This window comes from Protopterus annectens, chromosome 2.part0 (genome assembly GCF_019279795.1).
Source record: "Protopterus annectens isolate FY-2018-M chromosome 2.part0, PAN1.0, whole genome shotgun sequence".
In the NCBI taxonomy this organism is placed as follows: Eukaryota; Metazoa; Chordata; order Ceratodontiformes; family Protopteridae; genus Protopterus; species Protopterus annectens.
The window spans coordinates 209,749,435-209,762,763 of NC_056728.1; the positions used below are offsets into that span (position 1 = coordinate 209,749,435).

The window sequence follows — 13,329 nt, forward strand, 5'->3', positions numbered from 1 at the left end:
TCAGTTAATGTGATCCCCATATGCATAGAGGTAATCTGGCACCTTCTTGAATTTTTCTTTTCACTTCTGAACTACATTTTCTTTGTTAGCTTCTCCAAACATTTTGGGTTTCTAATACAGTAATGCGAATGGGCCCCATTCCCATGTCAGGGTATGATTAGAGTTTATGAATTTAGTATTACTTCAGTCTTTGATGTTAGCCAAGACTGCTTTTCTCAGCACCCACAATGTGCCTTTTCTTGCCTCCTCCTGCAGCTCATATTTGGTTACATATATTGCTAGTATATTTATGTAGGATTGTAAATTATTTTTTTATTAGGCCTGTTGCTCCTGTCATTATTGGAACTGACTGGGTATCTTTCTTCCATAGCTATCATTTCTGCTTGCAAATTGTAATATTTTAAAATTTTGCTTCCCTTTGTATCACTCTGGGTGTGGCAATTTCAGTGATTAATTCTACTTTTGCCTTTTTTTGGACCACTATGTCTGACTTTCTTTCATCTGTTTTTTTGATCTGTTGGTGTAGGGTGATCCGGTTGTTTATCACATGCTCGATGAGACCCATGCTGAAAATGATAATGTCTGCCTAACAACATCAATGTTCATAATGCAGAAAGCGCAGTAGTCTGACCTCCCGGACTTGCCCTCCCCTTCATGTCCCATGTTAGCAATTATTGCTGAGTCTGGAGAGATGGGGACATTTGGGATTGAATTTTGTTGCACTGTTCTGTGTTTCTGGCATTGTGAACACCAATGCTGTTATGCTGATGTTACCACTTTCAGTATGGGTTTTGTTTAACATGTGATGGACATCTGGGTCACCATGCGATCTTAACTTCATCATTGTCAATAATGCTTTGTGGTTCTTGCTTCCAATGCTTTTCAGCTACTTCTGGTGTTTGCTCAGTCCCCAGTGCAGCAGTCTTGCCACAGAATTTAACTCCTCTTTTTTTCATTTTCTCTCTGATATGTAATTTCATTGATTTTACTCTCTTGTATCAAAAAGATGGAAATTGTTTCAATGCTGTGTCTCTTTAGTTAAACTACTGCGAGTACCTCATTTGCACTGTATATTTAAGTAATGGAATTTTCATTGGAGTATTGAGTTTCTGTGCTATGGACTGGAACTTGTCTCATTATGTTGTGTTTGTACTTTTCACCATTATATTACTGTATGTCTTTTGCATGACTGTATTTTGTTTGGAGCTTTTCTCCTCAGGTCTCCACTGAAAATGGGCCCTTGGCTTAGTTGAACCAACCCAGTTAACAAATGTCAAATAAATAAATAAAGTATTGTTTGCGCTTGTCAGTACATAGATCCTCAGCCATGAGTGTATAACCCCCAGCAGTGAGATGTGCATCTGTTTCCAGTTTTGCTTTACAGAACCTGCATTTATGTGTTTCAGGTACTACTTACAAGTGCTTGCATGCTGTTCGCTTGCAACACATTTCCCTGCTACCACTACCCTGATTCCCATGAACTACCAGTAAGCTCAGTTACCCCTTCCAGAAACCTGACCCTAATCCCAAAAACAACTCCCCTCCCCTAACTCTATAACTCTGATCCGTCCCCCAATTGATCTCTAACCCTGTCTCTGAACCAACTCCTGATTACTCCTTAATCCTAACTTTTAGAGAGAATTCCCTTTCACTCCCTAACTCTGAGCCAACTCTCAATTGCTCCCTAAACCTAAAGCCCCTCTCCCAGTTTCCCTTCCCCACTTGACAGTTCATAGACTAGACCTTGATGGGGTCTGACCTTTGGCAGCTACGTCCCTGAACTTGCATTCGAGTTCGGGCAACTGCTCAGCTAGGTTGACTTGCGGGGAAGGAGCCACACAAGCCCATTGCTTCGGGTTCATGGGTTTCTAACAGTTGGAGCTCCAGCAACTGTAAGGGTCCTGTTTCCTCCACCTTTTTAATAGACTATAGCCAAGTATTTGGGCCACCGTTATATAGTCTTTGTCTAAATTCTACTTAAAGCTGTATATGGCTGGGCAGCTTATGGTCCCCATTATCTCTTGTCTAGCATGTTCCTCTGTTATTTGTTTTGAGTTGACCTCTCTGTAATCATTTCTGTATCAGATTATGCTCAACATGTGGCTGTACTAGGAGTTTTCTATCCTTTCCACTATATTTGTGAATTTTCCAGTTGTTTTCTTTTTCTTCTAGTCTTTTTCTTTATATTATTTCTTTTGTTTTGTTTTTTTAGCACTTTTAATTGCTGTTGGAATCTCATCTATTTCTGGTTTGATTTCCATTCCTAATCCCATTAGAAATGCTTCTGCTAAGCAAAGATGTCATCTTAAGTCAATTTCTCGTCATGCTTTAGAACTTCTACTATGGTTGGATCTGATGACATTGCTAAATTTGTATGCAATCCCACAAGTTATGCATTTAGTCAATTTCGAGGAGGCCCATACCTCCTCCTGACTGAATGATAATATAATCTTGTTATGGAATGTTTTTATATAACATTAGAAAACATGAAGCATTTTTCTTATTTTTGTATCCAACTGATTCATTTCTCTTCAGTCTAGTCAGTCACACCAAAGCTGTGAGCTAGAACTAACGAACAACTACTCCTAACCCTATACAATTTTCCTGTCATCCTCCTAGACTCTTTCCTTAACTTCAAATGTTACTGAATTACTGATGTGAAGGAATTTGCGGTAGGTAGTCTACCAACTTGAATGCTTACCTCCTGCGATTTAAATAATTCAACCTTTTGTATGTAAATCATTTTTTCTCTCTTTGAATTCTATTTGTACTTCTAAAAATGTGATCTAAAGATGTAGGTTGACACAATGTTCTTTTGTATGCAAATCATTTTAGCTTTGAATTTTATTTGTATGTCTAATTATTATGTCTTGTAACATTGTATTGTGGAGCTTTTCTCCCCGGGCCTCCACTGAAAATGGGCTGTTTGGCCCAGTGGACCTCCCCGGTCACCAAATTGGAATAAATAAATAAATAACAGGCAAAGCAAATTGATTTTTATCTTGGACTTCTTCCTTGATCTCAAGACCGTTTTAAATATTAGGCTTAGTCTTCTGAACTATTCCTTATTAATGTTTGTTTTGACTTGTTCATGTTTTGTTGCCATCTGTTCCCAAATGTTTTAGACCCTTCTGCTCAAGTTCCTTTATGTCACACTCCTGTCCCAGGTTAACATGTTCTCAGTGCTGCAGTTTCTTTATATAGTAAATGTTATTTTTGCACATTTATCAAGACTGTATGTCATTCTTATTATCTGAGAATGTTTTAACCAATTGTAGTTGCGCTTTCAGATCCTCTTCTGACGAACTATACGCTTTAAATCATCCATAAAAACAGGATGAGATATGTTTATAAAAGGTTGATTTCTGAGAGTTATGTTGTGATCCTAGCCTAATCTATTAATTAAACAGATTAATGGGTTAAGGGCAAGACAAAAGAGCAGCAGTAAAAAAAAAAACACCCTGGAATATTCCCATTTGGATTGGTATCTGTGGGATAATGATTTGACCTTTGTTATGGCTTGGCTGCAGAGTAGTTTGCCATGGTTTCATAGTCATTACAATGTAATTGATCAGTTTAGGGTGACTCTTGTACATCTGTAAGCTTTCCATTATCCATGAATGTGGAATGCTGTTGAATGCATTGGCATTTTTTCTTGTAACTTATTCATGATATACTTAGATTTTTTCAATTCTCTGCTATTGCTTTGTTAACAGTATATATTCCTTTGTTCTGTATGATTTTATTTTATTACCTTTTTTCTATGGCCGGGATTGATTTATTTGTTTCTAGCTGGTAATAAACTCAGTTTGCATCAATTCCAGTACATACTTTATACAGTAGGCAAGTCGCTGATCTACTGTTAGGGATAAGTATCATATTTCCCGTTGTTAACCAGACTGGTGGCTGTTTGGGATGTACATATAAGTAATTTTTACCCGGGGGGGAGGGGGTCAATCTTTGTGTAGAGGTTTTAGGTCTACTTTAATTAACCGAAAGCGGATTCCAGCAAATGCAAATCCATCAACACATATACATCGAACCACGAAATGAGCGAACTCACAAAACCACAAAACTCAAAATACAGATTTTTCATACTCGGCCAACCCCACCGCCCGAAACACACTACCCACTCAAACAAAATAAATAAACCACAAACATACACCAACCAAAACCCTACTTCTAACCCTACACTAAACCCCACATACACCACTATCTATGCACTCTCCTTAACCCCTCCCTAACCCTAAGGTCCGTAACTACCGCACACTTACCCTATGGAGCTGTACCCAAACAAAATAAATAAACCACACACATACACTAACCAAACCCCTACCTCAAACCCTACACTTATCTTAACCACACCCGAATGTCCGTAACTATCGCACACTTACCTTACAGATCTGTAGCTCAGACGGGCCAACCAAAACACTTCCACATTTCGAATTTTGCGGTAATTTCGCAGTTTTGTGAGTTTGCTTATTTCGCGGTTCGATGCATTTGTGTCAATGGATTTGCATTCGCTGGAATCAGCTTTCAGTTAAATAAAGTAGACCCGAGGTTTTAATACTTTACCCAGAAGTTAGGTACTGCATTTAGCCTTAATTTTGTCTCAATTTCACTGGATTTTACTTCATCCAGTTTAGTATGCTGTATATTAGATCTTCATAGTGTTTCTTTCAATTCTTCTATCCATTTGTCAGCTTTATGATATTCAACAAAGCCATCATAAATGCTTCTCCAAAATGCACCAATGTTTTCTTTTTTTTCTTTTATAGTTTCACAGACTTATAGCTGAGTACTTGGCTATCTGCCCCAAAGGGGCATTTTTAGCCTGTGTTACTCCATCAGGTGTTCAAACTTTTCTTACCATTTATTCCTGCATTTTTTATTTGTAAATTAATGCGTCTGTGGTCATACTGCTGAGTATTGAAAGGGGAACCTGCAGCAGGATATGTTGCTCGTTCGTCTCTATTCCAGATAATAAGAAGGCTTGGGGTTTCATTCAGATGCTTTAATATATGTAAACCATCAGGATGGGTAGCAACATCTTTAAATATGAGCGAACTAACAAATAGAGCTTACATACATACATGTTCACATCTCAACAGCTAACTATACATGTTCGGTATTTATACTCTTGTGCAGGCCCTTGGATGGCTTCTTAAAGGTATATACATACATATTGATTTACATCCTCCCTCTTAAAAAGATTGCCCTTCATCCAAAACAATGTTAGAGCTAGGCATGCATTACTATGTATGTTAGAAACAAAATACAGTGTTCATGTCCAAGTTGCTTCATATCTGCCACAAGGTTTGGAGATTCTACCATATCTTATGACATAACAGTTGGGACTAGATTTAGCAACAGGGACAGTCTGTGGTGCACAGCTCATATCAGGAACTTTTGGCTTCGTCATAGAAACAGGAATGTCTTCTGGAACTTCCTCTGGAATTTGAACATTGGACAACTCACTCTGCGATAGAGTCTTTCTTGCAGGCTGCTTGCTGTGGTATAGGCTCAAACACTGGTCTCCAGTGCTTCCAATTCCATTTAAAAGTTCCTCTTTCTTATTCTATAATGTACGATCTCTGCTCTGGACCAATATTATTCACAACACCAATCCGATCATAACCTTTGGACGTCTGCATTCTTACCACTTCTCCCTCTCGTAATTGATTGAGCGGTTTACTGGTCTTATCAAAGTAGGACTTCTGGGAGAGGTGCTTCTTCAACAGATTGGCTTTCACTGATCTGTTGTTCTTGACACATGGAACCAACAATTGACTACTGAGTGGTAATGTGTCTCTACAGAAGTCTCTGAGCAGGTGAACCAGGGTATTTATCACAAGGAACATTTCTGAGATTCAAGAAAACGTCAGTATCATCTTGTTTTGACTTCTCAAGTAACTGCTTTGCACTTTGAACTGCATGTTCTGCCAAACCATTTGTGTAAGAGTTTTCAATGCCTAGGCAACAGGTTGATCCTCTTATAGAATAACTGCACCAAGTCCAAATTTCGAAGCATCACAGGAAAGTGTAATTGGTTTGTGAACATCACAGTAACTAAGTATTGGCGGACTGGCAGTTCTCAATTTCAGGAAATGCTCTTTGGTGTTGCTCTGACCAAGACCAGGATATATCGTTGTGTGTCCGCTCTCTGAGTGGCTCTGTAAGATGGCACAAGTCTGGAATGAACTTGTCTAGGTAGTTGACCATGCCAAGAAAATGTAAAGCTTGAGCATTGTCTGGAGCTGGCATCTCGAGAATGGTTATTTTGAAGGATCTGGTTGTAGGCCTGTACTCATAAATAAATGACCAACATAAGGAACTTCTTGTAGCCTGAATTTGCACTTCTGTGCATTGAGCTTCACATTCACTTGACGTGCCCTTTCTAGAACTTTCCTGAGGTTTCTGTCATGCTGGGCTTCATAATGACCTTTTAACAGTGTGTCTGTCTACTATGATAGCACAAGGATACCCAGAAAAAATTTGCTGCATTGCACGCTGAAAGACTTCACTTGGAGGATTTACCCCAAATGGCATTCTCAAAAACCTGTACCTGCCAGATGGAGTACTAAAAGTAGTGAGCAATGATAATTTTTTTGTCCAGATGAATTTGCCAAAATGAACTCTCTGCATCTAGGACAACAAAAATAGTGGTATCAAGGCTGTAACTTCTTCGACTGTGCTCATTGGATGCTGAGGTCTTTTTAATGCCTTGTTCAAATGCCGTGTATTCTGATGTCTGAACTTTTCTTATGAGCTACCACCATGGAAGATACCCATTCAGTTGGAGTTTCCACTGGACAAATTACACCTTGTTGCACCATTTTGTCTAACTCAGCTTTGACTCTGTCCTGCATATCTGTTGGAACTGTATGTGCTGGTCTGATAACTGGACTGACTCTGGGTCTAACTTCATGGAGTACACAACTGGAAGTTTGCCTAGTTTGTCTTGGAAAAGATCGGCATAGGTAGAAAAAATGTGCTGGGCAAATTTAGAGTAGTGGTCTTTTTAGCTAACATGGTGGACTTCCTTGTTAAGTTAAATTAGGCCTGTTTCTTTTAACCACGTTCTGCATGCTATCAACATGAGCTTTAGCACTGTGCCTTCTAAAGCTGTTCTCATTTGTAAGTATATTTGTGTAGTTTCTGTAAGCTCATATGTCTGACAAATCTCAAAATTCAAAGTTAAATCACTGTCACAAAGCAAAATCTTTCTCACAGCATCAACTTTTATACAACACACAAGTCTGTCCTTTATTAACTCATCCTTTAATTCACCAAATCTGCATGTTTTAGCTGTATTTCTCAGGTCAGTTATATACACTGCATAAGTTTCACCAGACCTTTGATCCCTTGTGTAAAGTAAGTGCCTTTCCATTGTAACATTTGTCTGTGGGTTACATATTTCTCTAAATTTACATTTTGCACCCTGGGTCCTCCCTTGACTCAGGCTGTACAAGAATATGACTGTTTTCCCCCCCTCTCCAGTATAAATAGCAGGTGCATACACAAATGAGTGCTCCCTTTCTATAGCTTCTGACCCAGCTAAATTAAGTAGAATAAATGCCTTTATACGGTCATCTTTATCAGAAAATGCAGGCTGTATGGAAATGTCATACTCTTGCTCAAACACTCTACAGTTCTCTGCAATATTACTGTCAAACAGAAGTGCTCTGGGCTTTTGAAATCCATTTGGCATGCCCACAAAGTATACACAAACACAATGAAGATATGGCCCTTGTAATTATGTACAAATAAGCTGCTGTGAGCTTGTAACAACATTCAAATGCAGAATAAACCCTTAGAAATACTTTATTTTGCAAAATATGCTCTGTAATGGCTGTATTCTGCGAAATATGCCTTGTAATGGCTGTACTGTGTGAAACAGCTTTACTTTAACACTGCACAAACATGTAAACACTTTATACACTTCTGAAATCTCTGATATGTCCTTCTATTCCTATGTTGCAGTATTCTTACTGTGGGATTCTCCGCCTCAGGTGACCCAAACATCGACTCCTATACAAAAGCTTAAGCCTGGTTGCTTTGGTGAATGGGACGTCACACGCAGGGCCATAAACCAGGAGTCTTAAATTTGACGTTTGCACGCATAGACTTCAGAACTTTTCTGCCGCAGTCGAATGTCAGATCGATAGCATCGCTCCTCTACCATCAAGACGTCTAAGGCTAAGTACCCTGTTGGGGGATTCTTAAAATTTATTATTGCTGGAGCTTGGTTGGCTGTTTTGTTCTTAGTCGATGTCCGCTAAGAAGGGTAAATGCCGATGCGGATGTCAAATTCTGCATAAGGGAGCCCATGATTGTTGCATATTCTGTTTATGTTGGGAACACGACTGTATGTCCTGCGCCATTTGCCAATCCTTTGTCCCAAAAACAATTAGAAGCCGTCTAGCTGCTCTTAATCTATACCTGGAAAACCAGAGACTTAAAAAGTTAGCACTTAGGATGGATCCCGAGTCGGCCGCCCAGGTGGGGACACCACAAAAAAAAGGCCAAGCTTTCATGGCCTACTACCGCTGTCCCTTCATTGTTGGACACCCCTTCATCGTCAGACACCCTGCCAGCTGCCAATTTAGGTGTTGATGGACACCCGCTAGAGCCGTCTACTTCATCGGCTCCCCCTTGAGGAACCCGCTTCTGAAGTACTGGCCAGCACGTCAACGGAAGTTACTCAGACACTCAGACATCAGTTTCTCCATTAGCTCAGACCCCTGTAACTAGGCCTTCTCCCAAAGCTACCCCTTTGAAAAGAAAGAAAAAAGCCAAACATCTTTCTTTCTCTTCAGAAGGAAGTCCTGACTGGCAATCATTTAGTCAGTCTTTGATGTAGGCCTTCATGACTCTTAGGCCCTCAGCCTCCTCACCCTCCATTATCCTAGTGCTTATCCCTAGGCCTGCTTCATCTGCCTCTCTTCTCCCTCCCACTACTCAGGAAGGAAAAGAGGATATTTTCTCATCGTCATCAGATGAGTCTATTACTTACTCATCAGAATAGCCTCTCCACTGGAATACTATTCCACAGATGAGGAATCCATAGAAGGGGACTGTCCTCCAGAAGATATCACTTTTGGAGAGACCATTACTAAAATTAAAGAATATTTCAAATAGGATATTTCCCAAATGACTGAAACTCAAAAAAGATGCTTTGAGTTGCTGCAAGTTGAGTCTCCCTCTCCGCCTGCCATCCCCCCAGTTATTCCTACATACCTAGATGCATTTGCTTCTACATCTAAAAATCCAGACTCTCAACCACCTGCTCCTAAGAGACCGGATCATTTCTATAAGGTGCCTGATGACTACAAATTTCTTGTGAAACCCCCATTGACGGACCCTGCAGTCATAGCTGTGGCCCCTGACAAGCAGTCAGGACTGATGCCATCCTCTTCTCTTCTGCCTGCTGACAAGGATAGTAAGAACATAGGATGGGTAAGATGGTTTACACCTCTTCCACCCTAGCCTTCAGAGCCATTAATTACCAAACCCATTATGATTAAGTATGCCTTGGACTTGGTTTATCAAGCATCTACACTTCTATCCTCCCTGCCTGAATCTCCCACCAAGACGGAAGTAGCATCAGAGCTGACCCTGACATCCCAAGTAGCCAGACACTCCATTAGATGCAGTTATGATGCAGCAGAGGCCTTTGCGAGATCTACTCCATTAAATCTAAAATTCTAGATGCTCCACTAGATCACAACCTCCTGTTTGTCAAACGGTCTGCTGAACTGTTTAAAAACCTTCAGAAGAATAGCAAGGAGTTACAAGACATTAAAGCATCTCCTAGTGTCTCCTATACCAAAATACTACAGAAATTATCCAGCTAAGAATAGCTGTGTCTGCAGAACTCCCTCCCCTGCTACTACTCCTTCATCCAGGCATAGGAAAGGTAACAGGAGGCAAACCTCTTCCAGGCCCATTCCTTCTCAGTCTACCCACAGACAACCTTTTCAGGACAGAAATGGTACCAGCAATGCATGGCTGCCTTGCCCATCTGCCCCGTCTCCCACACTGCCTGCCCCTCTGGAGAACTATCACCTCAGACTGTTGAGTCCTGGCGATAGTAGAAAGGAGATAGTTTCTGTCTTGGGGAAGCCCACACCACGGGGCATCTCTTTTCCCCCCAAAAAAAGCAACTACACCTTATCCCTCACATTATATCTACTGACTCATGGAACAATAGAACCTGTCCCCTCAGGACAAGAAGGAAAAGGATGTTCTTCGTGTTTCACTGTTGCAGTTATTACATTTGGTTAATCTGCTGGTAGGTTACCCTCAGTCGGCCTGAATTCCAAAGTCTTGGGTCCTGCGTCAGTTGCTGCCTTCTATTCCATGACGTCAGGTCGTCAGGGGTATAAAACATGCAGCCGACGCCATTTTCTTTAGTCTTTCTTGCCACACAGTGCCCGAAGCAGAAGCATTTCGCAAGTGCCGGTCGGCCGACTACTGAAATATTCGAGTTTGAGTTTCAGAACCAAAATCTTCACTAAAGCTAAATACCCCTTTGGAGAAACTTTTTTCTTGCTTTTTACCGATGTCAGAAAAAGTTAATAATTGTATTACTTGTGGTTTTGATTCTGTAGAGGCCTCTTGCAGGGCCGCAGTTACTGGATCTGTGATTAGGAGGCATGCCTGGTTAAAGGAACAAAATTTGCCTGATCATGTTAAAGCTAAATTGCTAGATGCACCTTTACAGCATGATTCTCTGTTTGGTATTAAGGCAGAATAGGTTTTAAAGGAAATGGAAGACAAAACTAAGTCTATGCAAACTGTTAAAGATTTCTTACAAGTGCAGCCACCTAGATTCAGTAGACACTGGCCTACAAAAAATTGGTCCTTTCCTGTGTCAGACAGAGCTCAAAGGGGCAAATCCAGATGCCCTAAGGGTTCCAGGTACCAGGCTCAAGACTCATACAGGTCAAAGGAATGGGGCGCATTCACCTCCAAATCTGGGGGAGATAAAGCGCAAACCTATAGAAAGCAATCCCAGTGACTTCCGTCTGCCTACACCAAGCACTTATCTTTTGGCAGTACCCATAGGGGGAAAATTAGCACTTTTTGCTCAAAATTGGCAGTTAATAACCCAGGACAAGTGGGTACTAAACATCGTATCACAGGGATACAGATTCCATTTCCACACTCTGCCAATGACAACTGGTTGGCCAGATCTGCCAAAAAAACAATGGGCAGAGACACAGAAACAGGTTACATCCTTCATGGATATGAGGGCCATTCAGACAGTACCAGAACAGGGAAAAAGGACAAGGTTTTTACTCGACTGTTCTTGGTACCCAGAAAGGACAAGGCCTGGCGACCAATACTGGATTTATCGATTTTGAACACATACCTGGACATTCCAAAATTCAAGATGCTCACTTTGCAACAGCTCCTGCCCATGCTGGGCAAGAATGCTTGGCTGGTGACTTTAGACCTAAAAGAGGCATACCTGCATGTCCCAATAAGGCAGTCGTGCTGAAGATACCTCAGATTCAAGGCTGGCTTAATGCATTATCAATTCTCTGCACTGCCCTTTGGCTTATCTACTGCGCCCCGGGTCTTTACAAAGTGCCTGGTACCAGTAATTGCATTTTGCAGACAAAGAAGTATTCAAATATATCCTTACTTGGACGACTGTCTCATTCAAGCAGAGAACAAGGACACTCTTCTACGACACCTGGCATTTGTGAAAAGACTTCTAACATGCCTAGGGTATACAGTAAACGAAAAGAAATCACAACTGGTACCCTCTCAAAAGATAACATTCCTGGGTGCAAGCTTGAATACAACTGCCCAGATGGCTTACCTCACGCCAGACAAACAAAGGCAACTGAGTACTTAGTTCAAACTGATGGCAACAAAAACACAGTCTTCTGCAAGACAAATTCTGCAGGCTCTGGGCTTCATGGCATCCTACATCCTACTAATTCCATATGCAAGACTGCATATGAGGAAACATTAATGGTACGTAAAACGTTTATGGAGTCAACATTCACACAGTCTGGAAACAATGATTCCTGTCATCCCCTGCCTGCAACAGGAGTTTATATGGTGGGCAAAGGCCTGTCACCAAAACATGGGACGGTCCTTCACTCTACCCCGTGCCAGCCAAACCTTAACAACAGACGCATCAGATTATGCCTGGGGGGCCCACATGGCAGGAAGATGCATTCTGAGCATATGGGCACCAAATCAAATGCATTTATATATCAACCAGAAAGAGATACTAGTTGTTCAAAATGCTCTAACAGCCTTCAAGGACTTACTTCATCCAGGAGAACTACTGATAAAGACGGACAACACCAGAGTCATGTGGTATATAAATAAGCAAGGGGGCACACACTCATACCCCCTTTGCAGAATAGCCATGGCACTGTGGGGCACAGCTTTGACCTACCGAATAAATCTGCAAGCTCAATTCCTGCCAGGAAAACCAAACACTCTGGCAGACGACTTAAGCAGAAACCTTATGGAGCCTCACGAGTGGAAACTAAATCCACAAGTCTTCAGCATGATAGCAGAGAAATGGGGGAGCCCAGACATAGACCTATTTGCCTCTCCTCAAAATTATCAACTGAAAAGATTCTGCACAAGGACTTATCACAGACAAGCATGGAAAGTGGACGCCCTGTCCTTCAGTTGGAAAAACCTATCAGTTTACGCCTTTCCTCCTCTGCCTCTTCTACCCAAGGTCCTCCTAAAAGTCAGACAAGAGAAGCCAAAGATGATATTAATTGCCCCAGACTGGCCCTGCCAATACTGGTACCCAGTCCTAAGGAACTTGTCTCAATACCCAGTTTGGACCTTGCCTCAAAAACTACAACTACTGTCCTAACAAAACAATCAGATCCTGCACAATCAACTACAGACTCTGAACCTGGCAGCATGGCTAATCCTGTAATCATACAGACAACACCTTTCAGTAAAGCTGTGATGGATGTCATTTTGGAAGCCAGAAGGCCTAGTACTAGAAAATCATATGCTGACAAATGGAAGAGATTCTGTGCTTGGAATCATGCACAAGGAACTGATACAGCAGAACCACATATTCCTCGGATATTACAATACTTAACTGAGATGCTTGACAAAGGCCTATCTTTCTCATCAATCAAAATCCATGCCTCTGCCATTTCGGCTCATTACAATACAGAGCCACCAATCTTTTATCATCTTTTACTAAAGCAGTATCTTAGAGGATCCAAAAATTTAAGGCCTCCTAGAAGATCACCATTACCTGCATGGGACCTCAATTATGTGTTGGCAAAGCTCACCCTGCCTCCATTTGAACCAGTTGCTACTGCT

The 13,329-nt window shown here is 41.2% G+C and overlaps 1 protein-coding gene across 1 annotated transcript in view; it reads left to right on the forward strand.

Moving 5' to 3' along the window:
* ANKLE2 (ankyrin repeat and LEM domain containing 2) overlaps positions 1–13,329 on the forward strand; it is a gene marked incomplete in the record, with an annotated part of 2,117,323 nt that overhangs the window by 1,458,326 nt on the left and 645,668 nt on the right.